The sequence below is a fragment of the Acomys russatus genome, chromosome 5, assembly GCF_903995435.1.
Source record: "Acomys russatus chromosome 5, mAcoRus1.1, whole genome shotgun sequence".
In the NCBI taxonomy this organism is placed as follows: domain Eukaryota; kingdom Metazoa; phylum Chordata; class Mammalia; order Rodentia; family Muridae; genus Acomys; species Acomys russatus.
This window is the reverse complement of record NC_067141.1, coordinates 44,642,466-44,665,248: the sequence shown is the minus strand read 5'-3', so window position 1 is coordinate 44,665,248 and position 22,783 is coordinate 44,642,466. Positions and strand designations below refer to the sequence as shown.

At 45.8% G+C, this 22,783-nt stretch overlaps 1 protein-coding gene across 1 annotated transcript in view; it reads left to right on the top strand.

Annotated features, from left to right (window-relative positions):
* Pgm5 (phosphoglucomutase 5) overlaps window positions 1–22,783 on the top strand; it is a 170,041-nt gene that overhangs the window by 44,618 nt on the left and 102,640 nt on the right. The window lies entirely within an intron of this gene.

Sequence of the window (22,783 nt, the reverse complement as noted above, 5' to 3'; positions counted from 1 at the left end):
ACAGTTGAAAACATTGCCCAGCTCTCCTGGCAGGGTAGGCAACAGCTTCCCAAGCCATAGCCAGAACTGTGAGTTTTATTCTGACAACAGAAACCATTTGTCCTCTTTTCTTGTGGAAATGTCCCAGTGGGTCTCAATTTCACTTTATCCACTTTCCCAAGAAAACCTTCGTTCAGTCAGAAGCCAGAGGCCTTGCCTGGAGATTCACAAAGGGCCTGTTCTGATACACGAATGACCGTTTAAAAGGATTATTCATGCCTGTCGGTTGGGATTCAGGATTCCGTGGGGCTCTGACGTGCTGATTTGCTCTGGGTATTTGATCTGCTGGGTAGCTCCCTTGTGGATTCTCATGATGGGCACTTCATAAGCCTCTTTCTTCCTGTGAACAAACACAGCTTCAGACATTGGTCTTCCTGTGGTTTTCCAAACCACTGGTTATGAGTATGATTGTTCATTATTATTTTAAGTGAATGAAGCCATAGGATTGTATCCATAAATGCCAGGGTGACGGGTGAATGCTTGAGATTCATCCGATGGCCCATTTCAGAATGGGCAGGGAACCTTTGAAATTGATGAGTTACCCAAACTTCCATTGTCCATAGATAAAATTGGTATTTCCCAGGCAAAGACTTTCATCGCCTTTAATTCCTATTCTCACAGTGTCATTAAAACAAAGATTTCATTTACCCCTGAATAATAAACTTTCAGTTTTGAAAATGGCATTCTTGGGGGACTCTGTCATCTGAATGTGTCTGATTTGCAGTGCAGATGAGTTGTGTTGTTGAAAACATTCTGGTTCAGATGATTTGAGAAGCAAAGCACATTCAAAGTATATTTGTGGCCTGAGGTCCATCTCCACCCACATGGAGGTATTAAATAAATAATCCTTGGTGTCATCGTCATTTGGTAATATTTATGAAGCTCCCATCTGTGCTTGGGGCTATGCCGAATGCTATGCAAAGTGAGGCAAACATGCAGGCTCCAGCCTTACTCACTAGGGAGAATTCCACTCCTCCTGGAGGCTAGCATCCTTGAAGGCGTCCAAAGGATCCAGCTACGAGAATGTTTTGACTACAAACAAGACCACAGAGGTCCACATGTAGAAACAGGACAGTGACACATTAGTGACCTTCAACCTTCCCCCCCCCCATCTTTGTACCACCTGTGTGTTTGGCAATTTATTCACTAGGAAATCTTTTCTAAGCACATTCTATGCCCTAGATATGGTCTCCTGCTATGGCAAAACTCATTGTCTAGTGGGAAAGACAGAAAATAGCATGTAAAAAACAGACAGATAAATTGTAATACAAGCTATGGGGATATGAACTTGGTACCATAAAACTTGGTGAGGATAGGGCCAAGTTCATATCACCCCCCCCCCCGACCCCTCGAGCTGAGGACCGAACCCAGGGCCTTAGCACTTGCTAGACAAGCGCTCTACCATTGAGCTAAATCTCTAACCCCAGAGGAGGGGGCATCTTGCTTAGAAAGGGTAGTTACAGAAAGACTCTGAGAAGGTCACAGGTGGGTCATGGTTCATCAGAAACATGCAGCTGGGCCCGCCTGTGAGGCTGGGATAAGAGGTCCTGTATAACACATATGAAAGCACTTACTCCCGAGTCTGTGGTTGGCTGCCAATCCTCAGTCTACAATACGAACTGTAGCTTATCTTGATCACGCTCAGCTGGTTCCTGGAATTCAGACAGTGTTAATCCTGCAAGTATGCAAGTTCCTCCTGATGTACGGTGACCTCGGCCCTTGCCACATCCACAGCTCGGTGCTGTTTCATCTCCTGCATCAGTCCTGATGTACATGGCAATGAGAAATGTAATGATGCGAGTTAGTGTCCAGCCACTCAGCTGCCGTAGATCGCTTTTGCAACGGAGTGATAGAAATGTTTTGCCTCAGCAGATAAATATGGCCGTTTCTCCTATATTGAAACAGCAGAGAGAAAAAGTGGGGGGGGGGACCTTTAGATGACCACGAAACTCTTCACACCCACCAGGATGAAGGCAAGAAGGAGGTGGTACTCTGAATAGAGGTTTTACAGAGGTGGGGAGATGGCTTAGTGGTTCAGAGCTACTCTTGCAGAGGACCCGAGTTCGGCTCCTAGCAACCACACTGGTCAGTTCACAACTGCCTCTAAATCAAGCATCAGGAAATCAGCTACCTTCTTCTGCCTTCCACTCATGTGCACATACCTCCACACAGGTAGACATGCAACATGGCATCAGAAATTCACCTTAAAAAGAAGAGGCCTACCGAAGAGACTCTAATAGTCTATGGAGGCATGAACGGAGTTAAGGAAACCCCGCCCCCCTCCCAAGGTCAGAAAAGAATGGGGAGGCCAATGGAGTAGCAGATGTGGATCCATAGGACTGGAGGGTCAAGGGCAAGGGTCAAGGGAGCCCAGCACAGTGGGCCCTGGAGCTGTGAAGACTGGGCTGGTGCATGGAAGCTAAGCTTTCAGGGAGGGAGAAAGAATGAACTCTGTCCTCTCACCCTCCAGTCTCCTGTTGGTGCCTCCCACCAACTTAACTCAAAGGGACTGCCAGTTCCCTTTGGGAGGAAGAGTAGGACAGAGAGTGAAATGGGGATCAAGGAACGAAAGAGGGCAACCAAAGAATCACCACGGCACCCAGCACACCAGCCAGCCTTTCTGCTGTAGTTCTAGTCTCACCCCTTTGGGGGACCTCAGACTTAGATACGTTTGGCATCATTTTGCAATTGGTCTTTTAAAATTGGTTTCTTACATAAACTAGTTTTTTGTTTGTTTGGTTGGTTTTCTTTGTTTTGTTTTTGTTTTGCTTTGCTTTGCTTTGGTTTGGTTTGGTTTTTTGGTGCTGCTGATCAGACCCAGGGCCTTGTCCATACTAGACAAAGTACTGCACCGCTGGACTGTGTTCTAGACTGCAGGGCTTACTTCTAATCACTTAAACAATTCAATATTTGTGTTTTCTCTAATCAACTGCTCCAACACAGGCCTCAGTGGTGTTCTCAAGCACCCTGCTGTGTTTCTGATTCAGTCTCCCCTTTCCTGTCTTGTGTTTACTGCTCCAATGCTCACGCGCTTTTCTTCTTTGGGCTATTGCAATAATTGATAAAGTGGCCTCCTGCTCGTCTTCATCACATATTCTGGATTGTCTCCCCCCTCCAAAGGACATTGTTCTGAAGCACAAAATCACAACTCTCTCCTTCCTAAAAAATTGGCTGGTGGCGTCTGGTGGCTGTGGAAGGAGCTGCCTCCCATCCCCTGTTATGATGTCTTCTGCTTCTAGATACACACTGCTTGCAGCTCCCCTAGTTCTCCGCGGGAAGCGCGCTGCCTTGGCCTCAGCTCATTCTTTCCTTTTAAGTCTGCAGTCCACTATTACCTTCTCAGCGAGTCTTTGGTATCAACCCCCCCCCCCCCCCCGCCCCAAAAGCAGAGTATGAGACTTAACTCTTCGTGGTTCCTTTGTCACTTTAATAACCTGGACTGAAAGCGGTCCCTTCCCTCGTGAATTGGCATGGTACGTGTTTTTAGTTTACACTTATTAAACGAATGGGTGGCATCTCTCCACTTTTTGCTACTTACCATTTTGGAAAAACTGCCTGCAGAACACCACAGATCGATGCACATAATTCTGAAAGATTACTACGCACTGCCAACAGACCTCCTTGGACTTTATACCAAGATCGTTTTTGTGATGCTAGCCCTTGGATACAAGAGAAAATAGACCCAAACAGTGAGAGCAAAACAAAGGATGCCTAAGGACCCAACCAGCCTTATTTGGGTGTTATAAACTGTGCTTGATTTGTGGTTTTCATGTACCTTTGTGTGTGCTTTGCAAGCTGGATTTTTAGCAATGGCAGATGAGTACCGAAGCCTGTGTCATGTGTGACTCAATGGGAGAGGAAATGGCACGGTCACTTACTGGCTAACAATTAAAATCTGCCCAATCTGTGTTCCAGTTGAGGATGGACTGCGTGCCTCTGTAAACAGGAGGAGCAGCAATCCCACTATTAGGATGTTTAGAGCAGTGGTTCCCAACCTTCCTAAGGCTGTGACCCTTTAATGCAGCTCCTCATGTTGTGGTGATCCCCCCAACCATAAAATTATATTCGTTGCTACTTCATAACTGTAATCTTGCTACTGTTAGGGATTGTAATAGACATCTGTGTTTTCTGACGGTTTTCGGTGACCCCTGTGAAAGGGTCATTAGACCCCTAAGGGGGGCATGAGCCCCCAGGTTGAGAACCTGCCTAGCACTCCTTCCTGGGTGGGTTTTGTGTTCACTGCCTGGAAAGGATGCTGAGACTGCTTGTGCCTGATATCCAGCATCTCTGAGTGTAGGTCTCAGGTGGGACAGTGGTTTCATAGGGGGCACTTGTGTATGTGGCTATGGTGAGAGGAGTAAGCGAACATTTCTGAGTAGAAGGTGCCTAGGCTTCGGAGACACTGGGTAAATCGTCTTTCTTTCAAGTTCTCAGAGTCATCTTAGGTTTCTGCTCTGTGAGTCTGTCAGTAAACCCTGTTGGGTGGCCATTAAGTGACCTGAGCTCCACACTACGTCATTTCCTTTTTGTTCCCAAGTGAATGGAGAGATGAACGGGTTCTGAACTCCCCTCTAACTGGTCTGCTATATTTGGAAGGATTCTTTGTCATTCCTGATGCTGCCCTGGATGGGCACTGAGATTGGCAAAGGTGCCCAGAACCCCTTCTCAGCCATTTCACTAGAGCAGTCTCCTTGGCATCTGTGAAATCATGTTGCCCATTGACAGATTTCACCACACTGAGCAACTCCCCTTAGCATCATCATAATACTGGCTGGAGTTAATGATGAAAGCAGGGTTTCAGAGACTTCCAGTACATCAGTGCTTTGCCACTATTTGTAGCTTCATTTTGGTTTCTGGAGATGTGTGTGTGTGTGTGTGTGTGTGTGTGTGTGTGTGTGTGTGTGTGTGTGTGTGTGTTTAATAACCTCCCTTCATTCCTCATTACTTAAAATATTTATCTGTTGTTGATAGGGCTGGAGAGATGGTTTAGTAATTTAGAAAGCAATCCCTTTGGTTATTGTAAAGGGCAGTGGGGGTCACTGGACAGATAATGAGGCTTAGTCTCTTGACGCTGGCAGTAGTCACACAGTTGTATAGACTTGCTGAGATCTGTGGAGCTATACTATTACAATTAAGAAAAAAGAGATGACAAATCTAATTTTTTTATAAGTTAGACTTTAATAAAAGTAACAAAATAATTAGGGCTGGAGAGATGGCTCAGAGGTTAAGAGCACTGGCTGTTCTGCCAGAGGACACAGGTTCAATTCTAGGCACCCACATGGCAGCTTACAACTGTTTCAGCTGGTAACACTTGTGCCAGGGCATCCAACACTCTCATACAGACATGCATGCAGGCAAAACACCAATGTACATAAAATAAAAAATAATAATTTAAAAAGTAGCAAGTAATCGAACCCATTTATGTAAAAAAAAGAGAAGAAGGTATTTTTTTCCTCTATGGCCAGCACCAGGAACCATTATTTCTTGTGGATGATCCCCCTTGTCATCACAGAGGCTTTGACACACAGACTTTCTGAAAACGTTGGTTGGAATCAGAAGCCAGGAGAAGCTTCTGGACTCCACCTGCCCCCACTTCCCCACGCTGAACCAGAACATAAATGTGCTATCAGCAATCTTACCTTCTTTCGCAGAGACTTACCTTTCATTTAGAGCTGGAGGTTTTTTAAGATTTAAAGATCTATAGTCAAACTTATTGACCACAGAAAAGATACAGGGGAGCCAGCCAGCACTGTATAACCCTGGCTTGTGTGTTTGGCATGGAGCACCGCTTTTATGTAGAAGAGAGTGATGAAGCCATTTTAGGCCCACTGTATTCTCCAGGATGTAAGAATGCTGTGATTTTTTTGTATGTGCTTCTATTTTGAAATGCTTTTTGCAACTCTCATTAACAACAGCAAAACAAACAAACAAAACAAAAACAAACAAACGTAATAGCTTTTAAGTCTGAACTGCACCCCCAACGCACCCCCGGCCCCGGGTCATGGTAAGCTGGCCTGTTGTCACATGGCTCAAGTGCTTGCTGAATATCATTGGCTTTACTTGAGAGAGGGATGAAATGTGAGGGAGGCACTGCGGGCAGGAGGGGTGGGGGGCGGACGGGGTGCGGGGGGGGGGGGGTGGTTGAACTGAGAAGCTTCCTGAATTGCTGCCTGTTCCACTAAGAGGAAAATAGAGTACGACTGCATTTTAATCTCCAGTGAGCTCTGGTGTAAATGTATCATTTGTCACACAAGCCCACAGAAACATGTGGAGCAGGCTCTGTTGTGGACACTGTGTTCATAGAAAATATACGATGCCAACAGGTTACCTGACTGTCCAAGGTCACATGACAATAAAGATGCCATCAAGGCTATAACCATCAGATGGTCTGCCTCAAGTCTTGTTGTTTCCTCAATTATTCCTGCTGTTGGGAGCAACAAAAGTTCTGCCTGTACCGTGAGTGGGTATCACTTGTGTTGGCTGGCCTGGAGATCAGAGTGGCAAGAGAGACGTATTGCCAGATAGTGGCAGATTACACCAGACACACATATGTAATTTTAACTCAAAAGGTCTTGTAATTTTGATCCCACTTTTTGTTTGTTTGTTTGTTTGTTTGAGCATGTCTCTCTCATTAGTCAAGCTTGGGAGGAAGCAGATCCTGGCTTTAACTTGAGACTTCCAGGAAAACGTTGACAGGAGTTCAAGGTAAAGTTTGAATTAACACCCTCGCCCCAGGATCCGCCCAAAGCTGTAAGATCAGCATCAGCGGCTGTGCCTAGGCTGTTGATCTGGTTTCAGCAGCTTTGCCAGGCTGCCTTCTGTGCAAGTGGGGTAAGCAGATAAGATTTCTTCTGTCCGAGAGTTTTTAATCCGAGACAGACAACACCGGTGACCCAAAACATAACTGATATTGACTAAGTGTGATGAGGTTTTTTTTTCAATAGGGAATGTGCTATGTGCTAGCCGTTGCTTTTCAGCAACTCGTGCCTAAAAGGAAAAACAGAACAAGACTCTTGTCAGTCTCTGTCTGTGTGCTCCGCACAGGTGAGGGGGGAGGCCAGGCCTGAGTGTCCCTCATCTTATCTCCTCATCTCAGATCTGGTTTCTACCTGAGGCGTGACTGTGCCACTTGGGTTCCAGATTCTTCTAGTGTCCCCGATGGCATCAGCAGTTTATAGCCCAGCATTGAGGGACACTCTCTGGTGAGTTCAGGCTTGTATTTGAGACAGCGAGATCTCTATCCAAGACTCAGATTGTATCTGTCAGTGCCTTTGTACAGAATGGGAGAGAAACTAGACCAAACGGGACCTAAATAGTTAAGCGGTGTTCGGCTGGCCTCAGGTGAACTGAGGACTGGCAGCTCCTTGGCCCTGGTTGTTCTTTTTGTCTTTCCGCTCTCCCTTGGAAGGTGTTGCTCACATCTCCAGGCTGCTTGCCGTGGCTCTTTAGATCGGAGTTCAGGTAGCAAATGTTTACAGGATTTCTAGATTTCCTACCCGGCAGCATTCTGTCTATGAGGCTGAAAGACAAAGAAACTAAACATTTTTCCTTGAGACTGGGCCTTGATTACAGTTTTCAGCAGGGCCATCGACAGTAGCATGGGTGGACAGCCTTAAGTTTCTACTTGTCCTTAAGTACAGCCGGGATGAGGCTCCTTCCTTCTCAGACCAAATGATGGATGCATCTGTTCTTTTTGCCCACTGAAAGTAGTAACTGCAGCAACTTTAGATTAGCATCCATTAGATGGCAGAGTGCTGTGAAATAATACATGAGTGTGTTGGGGGTACAGTTTCAGAAGGGAACTCATGCCCCTCCCAATTCTTCAGAGCTCACTGATAAGGAGCAAAGCATTACCATTGCAATGGTAGCCCTTGCCCGTGATGTTGTTGATGTTGAGACAAGGTTTCTCTGTGTAACCACCCCTGACCTTTACACATACCATGTCACACATTCCTCTGTCCTTTCTTATTCACTTCCCCTTGACCCCTTTCTTTCTCCCTCTCCTTCCTTCTTTCTTCTCCTTCCTCCCTCTCTCCTTATTTTCATTTACTCTACTATAGTCTTCTTTCCTTACCTACCTTCACTTTTTTTCACTTCTCAAAAATCCACTTTCAGCATTCCCTGCATTCCTGGCCCACCGGCACCGATCTTCCTTTTCATCTTCTGTCTTCATCAAGCGAATTCCACTAAAACACACGTGATGAATACTTTTGTAAGGTATTTGGCCAGATTCTGAGAGGGCTATCTACATGAGTCTTAAGAACAGACCAGAAAAATATTCTGAAATCATGATGGAATGGTATCCTAAAGATCTTTTATATATACCTAGGGGTTAGAAGAAGGAGAAGAGGGCTGGAGAGATGGCTCAGTGGTTAAGAGCTCTGCCTGCCCTTCCTAAAGGTCCTGAGTTCAATTCCCAGCAACCACATGGTGGCTCACAACCATCTATAATGTGATCTGATGCCCCCTTCTGGCTTGTAGATGTACATGCAGACAGAACATTGTATACATAATAATAAATAAATAAATATTTTTTAAAAAAGGAGAAGAAAAAGGAGGAGAGAGAGAGGGAGAGAGAATGAGAGAGAGAGGGGGGAGAGAGAGAGAGGAGTAAAAAAGGGGGAAGAGACAGACTTGCTCAGAGCAGTGTCGTCCATGGTAGGAGCTCAGGGAAGGAGGGCTGTTAGTATCAGATGATTTTTTTTCCGACACCAAACTGAAGCACGGCAGACTAGTCTCACGATGGATCTTCAGCTCCGTATTGTACTGGTTATTTTCTCATTGCTATGAGGAGATGCAATGAAAAGAGGAAGGGTTTATCCTGGCTTGCAGTTCAAGGGGATCGTTCCGTCACGGCGGGGAAGTCATGGTGGCAGGAGCAGAAGGTCAGAGGTCACAGTAGATCTGCAGCCAGGTAGCAGAGTGAGAACAGGAACATGACCAATCATCAGATCTGCCAAGCTCACCCCAGGGACCCACTTCCTCTGGGGAGGCTCCACCAGCTCCATCAGCTGGAGGACAAGTATTCAGACACACGAAGCTATGGGAACCACTCGACATTAAACACACAATGCACATTTAGGACTCAGTCTTTGAAGGCCAGTGGCTTGAGGTGGCCTCCAGATCTTCCCTCAAGAAAGATCGTGAGTCTCTATGCTGTGGGCCCTGTACACATCACAACACAGCGAGGCTTTAGGAAGACTGCTGTGTGAATTTTGCATATCCACAGATTATTTTGGTTACTAATGACTGCTAGCCTTCTTTAGCTCTTCTTTGTGTGGGCATCAAGCTTTCAGCTGGTGATACAGGGCTCGGGCTACTGCCCCTTGACCCATCTTTAAAACATTGAGGCAAGTAAGAGATCCTTGGTTCTTTGTTCCCTGCATAGGCACTTTCACAGAAACATGTTGGATGCCACAGGCCTATCTCTTTGGAAAAATTGCTTGGTGGGAGGATTTTGGTTGTTGTTTTGTTTTTCGTTTAAAACACATCTGTGTCTGTCTGCATGCTGGCCAAAACCCATTAAGTCCCTTGAACATTTATCTCCCCCATTAATTGTGATGATAGGGCTCTGGCTGTATTCTGCAGACATCCCACTAAAACATATGTGAATTGTGTCCATATTGTAAGCATTTGCCCATTTCCTAATCTGGTTAGTAGTTCAGCCAAAAGCTACAAAAGTAAAGAGAAACACCATAATAAATTGTTTTATGATAAACTTGTTCACGGAGAGATTTGTGAGGATGGATTTCTTTGTTACTCTCTCTCTATATTTTTTTTTTTTTTTAGCAGCAGCTAACTTAATTTATTCCTATACTAGTGTTTCTTTTCAGATTCTATATTAACTTTGCCCATTTCTCTGCTAAGTCACTATTTGGGTCTTTTGGCCCATTACAGATAGACTCTAGAGATGGAAGGGTTAAATATTTAATCTCTCAAATTGGATTTCTTTAAATGCATCTTATCAAATCAGGTGGGGCCAGGCACACAGGAAACTTGAAAGCAATGAGTGCTTCAGACAAGGTTTTAGAGATTTCTAGAGAAAACTTTCATCAAATGACAGGACTAAGTTGATGTCATTGCATTCTTACTACAACAAAATACCCGAGGCATCTAATGTTGTAAAGAGAAAAGGTTGGTTTAGGTCAGAGTTTTGGAGGTTCAGGGCATGGCATGGCTTCAATGGTGAAGGTCTTTCCAGCTACAGCCACATCATGGCAGAAGCACGTGAGTGAAAATGCTTAACGTTGGCAAACAGGATGTTAGAGAGACAGAGACACTGGGGGCATACATGCCCCTTTATGAGTATACCTTGAACAGCTCCAATACCCCAAATGAGGCTCCACATCCCAATGGTTCTCCCACCTTAGAATCCAAGCGTTTCACTACATGGGCCCTCGAAGGACACAGTTCAGCAATTAAACTACACTCAAACTATGCCAGTAGGGATAGCTACACCACCACCTCTACCCTCCCCCCTTCCTTGCTTCTTCTTCATTCTCAGGGCTTTGGGAAGTAGGAACTCCAAGCACCATGTCCATGTTTTAGATAGGAACAGGGGAGGGTAAAGAAGATACACAGCTTTTAAGATGGCTTACAGAAAAAGACACCAACACATATGATCAAAGCCCAGTGTTAGGAACTTTGGGGGCTGAGAAATGTAATCATCATACTGAATGTTCACACTCAGCCCAAACAGTGTTCTCGTGAAGAAAGCAGGAAAGGGTAGTCAGAGTGGGCACAGGGCAGTGTCTGCTGCAGTTTTCAACAGTGTTTCCAATACTCTCTATAGAAAAATATGGTTGGTGGAGATATAAAATATCTAGTTTTTGCTCAAAAATTTTTCCTAAAGAAGTGCAGAGTATGACATAATCTATGATGTTGGTAGTACTAATAATGGTGAGAAGGAGGATGGAGGGGGGAGAGGGGGGAAGGAACATTTTCCAGAGAAAAGATTTCAGGCTGTTAGGATGCAATGACTCAGAGCCTGGTGAATAAAGGTATACTTTCCTTCTTTCAAAGACAAGTCAGTTGTTCCATGTGGGGAAAACGCACTGAAAGCAAACCAGCCTGACTGGTGAGTGTCACAGCCACAGGAGCTAAAGGCTTCAGCTGGAAGGCCAGAGCTCGCAGCCAGTGACATAGCAGAGAAGGAAAGACCATCACACCTATTAAAACATCCTGAAGGGGCAGCCCCAGTGGGCCAGTTGATTCTCTACTGATACAGTGCCCTAGAGGAGCCTGCTCTGCCCTGCTCGGGTGTGGTCTTTCCCCAGGTGAGTTATTCCTACACGAAAACACCCAAGGCCTCTTTATAATGATATAAAGAGAAAAGGTTTGTTTAACTCGTGGTTCTGGAGAGTCAAAGGCATGGCAGAGGTCCCAGCAGTGCTGTCTATTTTACCCTGACATAGGACCTGGTCTTATGTCATGTCCAACCCCAATTGATACTTTTCCAATAAGTCCCTGTACCTAAGGCTCAGGGAAACTCATAGAAGACAGGGCCAAGAGATTGTAAGGGCCAGGGTGAGTTCTGTGTCCTCTATATACGACAGGGAAGTTGCACCCATGATATCTCAACAGTGTGGATGCCTGAATAAGCTCAGCGTAATGACAATACTAGTTGACATGCCAATATGGACAGGGGAAATTCTATATTGTCCTGCCCCTAGATAAGAGGTACAGGTGGTCAATGCCCACGGAGAGAGGCAGGGCCAGTCTCCTTTTAGGGATGAGCTACCACATAGGTTATCTAAGCCACATGGACTTAGTAGGTCATATATAGAGAGAGGTGTGATGTATGCCCATGTGATACACACACATGAGCGCATGTAAGTCCATTTAACAATTTAAAAACGAGATCATGAAGTTGGGAGGGGGTGTTGGGCAGGAGAAGGAATGGCAGGAGTGAGGTAGACGTGATGCGTATGTATGAAGCTATAAAGATATGCTAAACAAAAAGGATAAAGGCAGAAACCACAAAATTTCTTTGAGCTTTTCAAAAAAAATTAACAAAAAATGTTATATTAAAGGAAACAAATACAGAAAGAAAGAGAAACATCTCTGAAGCCCTCTTATGAGGAGCTGACCCTTGTTCTTCGGTGGGAAGTGACATCTTGTTAAAGTTCTAGTTCTGTCAATAATAAAAGTCATTTAAAGTGCATGCCAGCAATCCCAGTGCTCATGGAGGCAGAGGCAGGTGGGTCTCTGTGAATTTGAGGCCAACCTGGTCTACAAAATGAGTCCAGGACAGCCAGAGCTACACAGAGAAACCCTGTCTCAAAAACAAACAAACAAACAACAAAACAAAACAAAACCCCTCAAAAAAAATTGCTCACCATTAAAGAACTTTCTAGGATTATGAGTATCCCACCCCATATGCCATCCCCTTCCAGTCTCTCTCTTGTTGTGACTAATTCACTTATCATCAACAAACGTCTGTTGAATTCCTTCCTTTGCGTGTTCCAGTTTGTTTTCTGTTGCTGTGATAAACACCATGACCAGCAGCAACTTGGGCAGGGAAGGGTTTATTTCATCTTATGACTTCCAGGTCACAGTCCATCACTGAGGGAAGTCAGGGCAGGAACTCAGGGCAGGAAACAGGAGGCAGGAGCTGAGCAGAGGCCGTGGAGGAATATTGCTTGGCTGCTTGCTTCCTTTGACTTACTCAGCTACATTCTTACACCTGCCAAGGTACAGCACTGCCTATAGTGGGCTGGTTCCCCAACATCAATTATTAATTAAGAAAAGACACTCCAGAGGCCTCTGCCCAACGCCATGTGGCACAGGTTGTGGGCAGGCACCACTACAATGAACAGTGGTGGAAAGATGGGAGAGAAAGAGAAACAGAATGCTTTGTGCATTATGAAGAGAGGCAGAACTGGGGACTCTAGGGCGGTGAGAACAGCCTGATGTGAGTAGCCTGTACTGACACCAGAGGCCATGGCGATATGCTGGCCTGTGCTGCTCCAGAGGGCCATGTCTGGGTCTGTGGCCCTGCTGTGGCAGCAATGGAGGCTCTGTGTCGATGTCCATAGTCCATGCTACCACTAAAGGCCATGCAAATATCCCTGGTCTGAGCTGCTGCTGGGGCCACATTTTGATGTCCCAGGGCTGCAAAGAACTGGCCCTACCCCTCACTGGCTGCAGTGTCCAGAAGAGCTGACCCTTGTCTCACCTGGGCAGCACAGTAGAACTGGTCCTGATGACATGGGTGTGGGAGAGCTGGCCCTGGCCCTCATCTGGGCAAAACTGGAGGGATAGCCCCAGTGGCACAGGTGCAGGAGAGCTGGTGGGCTGAGCAGTTCAGCTACCACCCTGGCCCAGACCTAGGGATTCAAGTTGGCCCACCCCAACATCTCTCCCATCTATGAACTGCTGGAGCATGTGAAGGGGCTGGTCCTGCAGAACCAAAACTTCAGGATATCCATGACACAGGGCAACAACAAGATATCTGAGAGGAGTCCCGATGAGGAGCCAGTACTGATAGTGTAGTGGAAGCAGGAGACCTTGAACCAGACCAATGACTCATTGTAATGAACATTTGCAAGTAAGGCTGTTTGGACAGAAGGGTATACCATGCAGCACACAGCAGCTTCCACCGTGTATTATTTTTTTTTCTTTTAGAGGGGAATGTTTCAGGGGCAGGGGGCAGATATGGAGGGATGATGATTGGGGTACATGATGTGACATTCACAAAGAATCAATAAAAAGTTTTTAAAAAATCCCCTCAGGCCAATCTGATGAAGGAAATTCTTCAATGGACATTCTGTCTTCTCAGGTGTGTTAAGCTGACACAATTAGCTGTCACACTTGGTTTGACAGTGTAGCAAATAGGCTCATGTTTCTGATTTCGTGAGAGAACCAGGCATCGGCAACACATAGAATAAAAAGAATTCTTTCTATAGAGGCCGTTAAGTTATGGAGAAAAGTTGGGCTTTTTTCTCCTGCTTTTGGGCCAAGGTGACCAGCACTTGGTGTGGCAGTTCTTTTACGCCATGGATGCTGTTCATAACACCTTAAGAACAGATCATGTGTTCTTTGCTTTTTATTTCAATCTGAGCAGAGTGCTCTGATTATACCCACGGCCCATTTGGCAAGGCAGGATAGGCTGGATGAGGAGGAGAGAGTGCGTTCTGGAGCAGACTATCCACGGAGTCACAAAGTGCAGCAGTGTGGTGGCAAGAGTCAGACCTTAGCTTCACAATGATCTACGGGTGAGCCTGAGACCCATGTGACTAGCCATCATGGACATGCACCCCTACCTAACCTTTCACCCCTACATAACCTTTCACCTCTACCTAACCTTTCACCTCTACCTAGCCTTTTACCACTATCTAACCTTTCACCCCTACCTAACCTTTCACCACTACTTTCACCCCTACCCAATCTTTCACCACTGCCTAACCTTTCACCCCTTCCTAACCTTTCACATTACCTAACCTTTCACACTACCTAACCTTTCTATGCTTATTTTCTCACTCGTCAAATGAAAGTCAACTTCATTGGGTTGTCATGAATTCAAATGTGATTATTAATGTAGGCGCTTGCCTGCCATGCAGGAGGCCCTGGATTCATCCCCATCACTTGGGGAGGGGAGTAGGAAAGTAATGAGATCCATATGGAATAAGAACTCGGTGAATACTATCTGGTTCTTTTTTTTTTAAAAAAAAGATCATTAATAACATCCTTTGCCTTGTTATTTTCTCCCTTACTTAAGAATCTCATATTATTGAACCATTTGTTGAAGACAACCCTGTCTCTAAATCATATCATAACGTTATGACAAGTGGAAGCAAACCCAACTATGGTATGCTTCATGGCTCCTGAGCTGAAAGCCAATGTGTTTACATTTCTGTTCTGATTCTGATAACTACATATACTAAATTTCCTACCTTATCCTTCTTTGGTTGGCTACTTCCTGAAAGTTGAAAGGGTCAAGGGTCAAGCGTTGCTAAATTCCCTCCTCCTGGGCTTGACAGAACTGTCCTTTGTCAACAGATCAATTTCTAGATCTTGGGGCCCACACTTGAACCCTACCCCTCCAGCCCCAGAACTGCTCAGTACTTTTGAGCCACTGTGTACAGTTGTCCACGGCAGCCCCACCTGTGAGGCTGCATGGCACTTTTTTTTTTTTTTTTTAAAGTAGAGTCTTCTTTTTTTGAACTATAAACTATCTTCCATTTTAAAAAGAGGATTCCAGAGTGGGAGCTGCTGGGTACAGCGTGGGGTGTGGAATGGGAGATGAGGCCGACGTGATTTACACATGGAACGGTGAAGGTAGGGGAAATCCAGCGGTGAGAGGCTTTTTCAGGGACAGAGGATGCTGCTGTACTCTGTGGGAAGAGAGTCACAGCCCGACAGGAAACATCTGCTTTAATCTGCTCCAATATCAACAGAATCGATGTGGTAGGAACCTGTTGTTACTGTGTGGGCTCCCCCTTCTCCGGTCAGGGCTTGGCTGGGATCAGGGCTATTTGGACAGTCAGCACCACGTGGTCTCCTTTGTCAAAATGTGGATGCAACAAGCAGCAGCATTTGGGAATATCCTGTGGCTATTTTTCTATTTAAAGGGACTGTTTTCTTCTTAACCTGGCCAGCTATCTTTGTTTCTATCTCTTCCCTTTTATGTTTTCTCTTTCCCCCCTCTCAGCATATTCCATCTTGGGGGTTATATACTTCTTGTCCTGGGTTTACACCACTGCAAGCAATGAAGGCTCCCTGTGGTGCAGATAGCATGTGCCCCAGAGCATCAAGGCATCTGGCATCACTGTGTGAACTCACAGGCACACAGCACAGCCATAGGACCGGAGAAGTTGTCAACTGCACCTAGGGCGTATCCGCCTCCCTTTGTCCTAAGAGTCACTTGTGCTGCAGAGGTGACTCCTAGGGTAAAGGCAACTGTCAGCAAGCCTGGGCAATCAAGTTTGATCCACGGGATCCACACAGAAAACCAACTCCTGCATTTTGTCCTTTGACTTCCACATGCACATTGTGGCATGCATAACGGCCCCCCTCTGCCATATGCACATGAACACAAAGCAGATGAAATATAATTTAAAAATGTGAATGTGCTGGTGAAATGGCTAAGTAGATGTAGGTGTTTAGCACGTACAACCGGGCACATGAATTGGACACTAAAAGCTATGTAAAGGTGGAAGGAGAGACCAAACTCCACAAAGTTGTTCTCTGAACGCCTCCCCAGAGACTCCCCCATTATTTGAAAAAGCAGTGTTACCCCTGTAAAGAATTCTAAAGCACCCATATTGTGTATTATATATGTATGTGTGTGTTTGTGCACATGTGTGCATGTAAGTCCATGTAGAGGCCACAGATTGATGTCAAGTATTTTCCTCAATCCACTCCCCCCTCCTCTTTTTTTTTTCTTTTTCTTTTTCTTTCTTTTTTTTTTTTTTGTTGTTGTTGTTGTTGTTGTTGAGATTTTCATTGAACTTCTTGCTCTGATTTTCTAGCCTGGCTGACCATGCCCAAGGCTCCTTCTTGTTCCCACCTCTCCCAAGTTAAGCAGAGCTGTTATAACCAGCTTTTTATGTGACTGCTGGGGATCTGAACTCAGGTCCTCAGGTGTGTGTGGCAAGCACTTTACTGCCTGAGCCAACCCCGCTCCCACCTCCCTGCAGCCCTCCAAACGCTCTTACATCAGCACACCTGTGATATAATTATGACATGGCTGTCAAAGTGGGCTTATATCTCAGACTAAAAGCCCCAGTCACATTCAGATTAAAACAAGGTCCTCTTTCAGATGATTTCCAGTCATTAAAAGTGGGGCACCAGTGTATAGTTGCTCCCTACATGCAGATCAAAAACTTGGTTAGATCAAAGTCTGAAGACCTGGAGAGCAGGGCTGAGCCCTGTGCCCCTAGGAGTTGGGAAGCAAGGGGCATGCTCTGAGAGGCAGCGTGCTGGGAGAGCCTGTAGCCAACATCTGGAAGGAGAGCATCCAACAGGGCAAGAGAACTAAGAGATTAATGTATGGACACCTGACCATAGTCAGGATTCAAACACACAGCCTGGAGCCTGCAGCCTGGGAGGGTCTCTGTGCCACGGGAGATGGGGCAGCTGGCCTGGTGGCCTTGAGCACAGACAAAACTTATGGTTCATGATGGGGATTGACTTGGCTTAGGAACAGCCCTAATTCATTTTGTTACATAAAATTTCCTTCATTTTTACCTCATAAAATTATTATACATTTATACTTTAGTTCTTTCATGTGTGCACGCATGTGTGTGTGTGTGTGTGTTTGCACATATGTGTTATGTATGATGTGTGCATGATGTAGGTATACGTAGGTCAGAAGACAGATTTCAGAAGGTTATGTCTTCGCTCTTGTTTAAGGCCAGGTCTCTCTTGGTTCTGCTATTGTGTTGTGTACTCCAGACTGCAAGCTTTGGAAGGATTCTCCTGGCTATGCCTGCTAGCTCACTGTGGGCATGCTGGCATGACAGAGGCTACACCACCTTGCTTTTCTCATGACTTCTGGAGATTGCAGTCAGCAAGTCTCCCTAGCTCTATCACTTCAATTCTTGATTAAAACTTTGTTATAAGTTTGATTATGAGTCTGTTACACAGAAGATGCCTTAATATAATGTACTCTGCCTTAATGGTGCATATCAATTTGAATAGTTTCTAGACATGGCATTTATGTCATATATGTGCATTTTTTATTGAATTAAATTCATGCTCTTTCAGGAAAATTCCATTTTTCTGGGACTTAGAAACGATTGCAGAAGAAACCGATATTGTTGCTGAGATTTTAATCATATCAGTTCCAGCATGGCTGGTGTGTACTGAATGATGCCCAAGTCCTCAGAGAATTTAGTGCATTTGCTGCAGGCCTGAGATCATTTAGCCATGCACGGCAAATTGGGGGAGTACAGAGGCTCCTCCTATAAGTGTTCTGCCTGGTTATCGGGTAGGCAGTGGCTTTCTACCATCTACAAGGAACTGGGACAGTAGGAGAAAAATAGACATTGGGTGAAGTACTTTCAGTCAGAGGAGTCCATCCACGGAGCCGTGAGTGGTCCTGATGGCAGCCGCTTCCAGCACATGATGGGAGTTGCCCTGTAAACATTCCAACTCCCCTTTGGGAGATCTCAAGATGGGCCTTCCCCTCCAACTCCCAGAGAACCCATGTGGGATTAAGTCCTTGTCACCCATGGCGATAACTGGCCTGAGATCCTAATTCGTGTTCATTTTCTTCCTCACCTGTTTTTCTGTGTTCTCACTGCTGTTCTTGCCACCAAGATAGGCCACTTTTAGTTGAATCTGCAGGATGCAAAACTCTCCCCCAGAAAAGTTTTTTTAAAAGGCGCAAGAGCATTTCTTCCTTTGTTCCTCATTTGCTACTGAGATGGTTTAAGGCCCTCCCAATTTCTACTCCACACACAGACCCAAGCTTGGCTTTTGAAGAGCAGGCCATTAGAAAGCTCATGTCCGCAGACAAGCATCCCACAATTACAATAGTTAACTTGGAAAGTGCCCAGTCTGGGGGATTATCTTGGGCCCCTTTGATGACTATGTATAATTTTATTTCTTTATGAGACTGGCTGCTATGAAAGTCTCTTATAGGAAGAGATCGAAGAAAGCCAAGAAGGTACACATCTGCCACAAAGAAAATCTTATCTTACAAGTGGGATTTCCCCTCAGCTCAGAACGCTGACTGATATTTTTTTTTCTTTCTCTAATGGGGTTCAGCAGGTTGACAAGAAAGCCAGGATGACAGACAGATGGAGGTGTGAAGATTGGCTAGCTCAGGGCCCATGGGTCCCCACAGTTTGCTCAGCTCTCCTGCTAAAATCATCTCCCTCTAGCTAGATACAGGGCTGTCACTCTCAGCCTGTCACCAGGCACAGCCTCTAAGCTAAGTCAGCAGAAATTCTTATGAAATGGGTTTTCTTGTCCAGACACCCAGAGGCTTGATGCTGGGACAGTGGGGGCCCCTTCGTTGACAGTGGGTTATACTTGGCTACCCCAAAAGAAGTAGAGAAGTGAGAAAGTGCTGTCCCTGACCCTGGACTCCCTGGGGCTTGTGTCTCTGTTAGTGGGAAATGTTGATCTGTCACCCTGGATGATCCACTTCCTGCAACACTATTCTCTTACTGCCCCCCAACTCAGATCAGTAGCTAGGATACAGCACAGACAATTTTAGCTTCAAAATTGGCCTGAGATGCAGAATTAGTGCTGGAAATTAGTTCACTGACACACCTAATCAAGTCAGGTAAACACTAGGAAAGCCACAAATGATCGGAATCAATACCTGCCTTGTAGCCTGTCCCACTAAGGCTGCGAATATTCGTTCTCTCTCACCCCCACCCTTTGTCATGTGGCACACACCTTTAATCCTAGCACTCGGGAGGCTGGGGCAGGCGGATCGTTGTGAGTTCGAGGCCAGCCTGGTCTACAAAGCGAGTCCAGGACAGCCAAGACTACACAGAGAAACCCTGTCTCGAAAAACCAAAAGAAGAAGAAGAAGAAGAAGAAGAAGAAGAAGAAGAAAGAAGCAAGAAGAAGAAAGAAGAAGAAGAAGAAGAGAAGAAGAAGAAGAAGAAAGAACAGAAGAAGAAGAAGAGAGAAAGAGAGAAGAAGAAGAAGAAAAGAAAGAAGAAGAAGACGAAGAAAGAAAAGAAGAAGAAGAAGAAGAAGAAGAAGAAGAAGAAGAAGAAGAAGAAGAAGAAGAAGAAGAAGAAGAAGAAGAAAGATTCCTTTTCTATGTTGCAGCCTGGAGTCCCTGGAATTTGATGCTATATCCCAGACTTAGGGAGAGGCAGGGGAGACCTCTTAGCTCTGCTTCAGTTGGTCCATATCTGCCCTGTCACTGGCTTTAATTGCACTTTCTGTGGTATAGGAACCTGACGGTATCTGCTCTCAGCCTGGCTTCACTTTACATGAGACTTACCGTTGCCAGAGTCCGCCCACCCCCACCCCCCAAATGCCTCCAGGGAGCAGGGAACTTAACACCCTGCCTTCTGTCTCTCTCAGTCTGCTCTGTTTTAGGCCTTACAAAAGCCAGAGTTGTTTTGAGGGCTCGCCTAAGGCCTTTCTCTGTCTTACAATGTACTGCTGTTGCTTGGGTCCATTCGTGTTTGCTGGGCTTGAGCAAAGGGTCTCAGGTTTATTTGGACTACAGAGGAACATCTGCTTACCAACCCAACGCACCCCCATTTCCCTGCACAGGTCAGCACAGGCATTTTCATTCACTGGAGGAAGGGGTCCGCTGAGAACTTGGCCTCCACACTTTCTGACACCTCCCACTCTTTTTTGGCTTTAAGCAAAGGCACCCCTGGGCTCCGGACCCAACTGGTGTGTGCTGCTCAGCCTTATAGACAAGTGAGTTTGTTTGTTTGGTTTGGTTTGGTTTTTTTGAGATAGGGTTTTTCTATGGAGCCTTGGCTGTCCTGGACTTGCTTTGTAGACCAGGCTGGCCTCAAACTCAGAGACCCACCTGCCTCTGTCTTCCCCAAGTGCTGGAATTACAAGTGTGTGCCTGGCTAAGTGGGGTTACTTTTAGCTCAGACATTTTAGCTGTCATCTTTGCAGTGTTGAGTGTGTCAGAGAGAAGCACCTGGGGAATTAAAATTTGTCTCTTGTAGCTTCTCCTACACTGGAAAAGATGGGAGAAAGGGCAGTTTGCATTCAATCGCAAAGACCTAGACCTCAGTTTCTAAAGGAGGTCCTCTCTCTCTCTTGCCTTGTCCTGCTTGCTGCATGGCAAGATGGCTGCCTGCCCTTGGCTGGTCTGCTCTGTGAGTCCATAGTCCTGTACCACCTGCAGTGACACCTCACTGGAGCCTGCCTGGGACAGGGTAGGTCTTACTGGTGGCTGGCTGAGAAGACACTGTAGTGGGATCTCTCTCTCTCTCTCTCTCTCTCTCTCTCTCTCTCTCTCTCTCTCTCTCTCTCTCTCTCAGGACTCCTTCTGGCTGCTTGCCAAAACTACCCCAATAACCAGATCTCAGTTTCTTGTTTTGGGGGTCAGAGTTGGGAAGAAGAAAGAGGTTCTGGGAAATGAAAGTCTGAGGGTGAAATGATACCGCGTGAGTAACCTGGCAGATCAGGAAGCCTGTTTCATAGTGATAATCATATCACCAAGTGTCCTGCCACTGTGCCAGTGTAAATACACAAGAAAACCACCACCTTAGGTCATTCTAGTTCAACATTGCCAGGTTTATTTTGGTTCAATCTAACACAATCGACTGCAATTCTTTAGCTTCCAGCGCTGGCTTAATTAGGAGTTAGATAAAAGCCCTGGTGTAGACACTGAGTTGTCTGTGGTAGAAGATGGACGGAAGGTTAAATGGCTTTAGATATGGTACTTATGTTAAATATGAACTATGAACCACACAACACATATGGCATGAGATTTATTGTATAAACGTGGGAGAGGAGAAAATGGGAAAAGGGCACCCCAGGGGGACAGAGAGAGAGAGAGAGAGAGAGACAGACAGACAGACAGACAGAGACAGACAGAGACAGAGACAGAGACAGACAGGGAGAGACAGAGACAGAGACAGAGAGAGACAGAGACAGAGAGACAGAGACAGAGAGCAAGAGAGAAAAAGACAGGTATGTTTTCCCTTTTATATCCTGGGCAGAGTGCTGGGCGGCCTGTGATGATGTCAGACATTGCTAAGCAACTAGGGGCAGGTATGCTAAAAACCTCAACTTTAAAGATCTTTAAGATGTGACTATGTAGAGTCCTTATTGCTGGGCACTTTATTGGCAAAATAACCGGAATGGCTAACACTCAGCCCAGCTTGCTCCTCCTCCCCTTCTCCATCCAAGCGTGTAGGATAGGAGGGCAGCCTAGCCAGGAAGGCCTGCTTGTGTGGGAAGGTTTGGCTAGCATAGGCACCACATCAGGTGCCCTGGGACACTTAAGCTGCAGTGGAAGAAGCCCTCATTGAGGGAAGCAGGAGCAGAGAGAAGGACTGGAGGGGACCGCACAGCTTCTCCGAAGATTAGCCCAGATAATTGGCTTTACACAGAAACTTTCTACAGACCTGGTATTGCTTGTTCTTTCTACATGGCATTTAAATCCTGTTATCCCAGTCAGTCAACTGTATGAAGCCTCACCTTGCTCTGTGCTCTTAGTCTCAGACAGAGCATCTCTGGAAACAAAGAATGCAGGGCAGGGTCAAGTCTCTAATTTATGTATTTAAATTGTGTGTGTGTGTGTGTGTGTGTGTGTTTATGTTTATGTGTGTCCAGGTACCAGAGAAAGCTAGAAAAGGACATTAGACTCCTTGGAGCTGAGTTATAGACAGGTATGAACTTCCTGACATAGGTGCTGGGAACTGAACTCTGGTTCTTTGCAAGAGCAGCAAGCGCTGTTAACTGCTGAGCTATCGCTCCAGTTTTTCCTTCTCTTGTGAACCTGCCTCCTAACATCAGCTAGCAGTCACACTTGGATGTTCTGTGTGGAGTGCTGTGGCCACCTCTGCCCTGTAGGCTCTCTTACCAGTGCTTGCCAAGCATGTGGTGACCTTGGCTTAGGAGCAGTCATTGCATGTAGACCAACTCAAAGTCCGGTCCAGCACTTTCCACAAACATTTGCCAAAAAGAATCCCCATAGTTCAATGGAGCCACCTATTCTAGCTGTTCTGCCACAGATGACGTCATGTCAAGGCCAGCCGCTTGAGGTCACTGGGGCTTTTATTTGTAATGTCGAACTTCTGAGGTGTGATGTGTCCCAAATACAGAGTACAAACTCCTTTGCTGTCTGTGG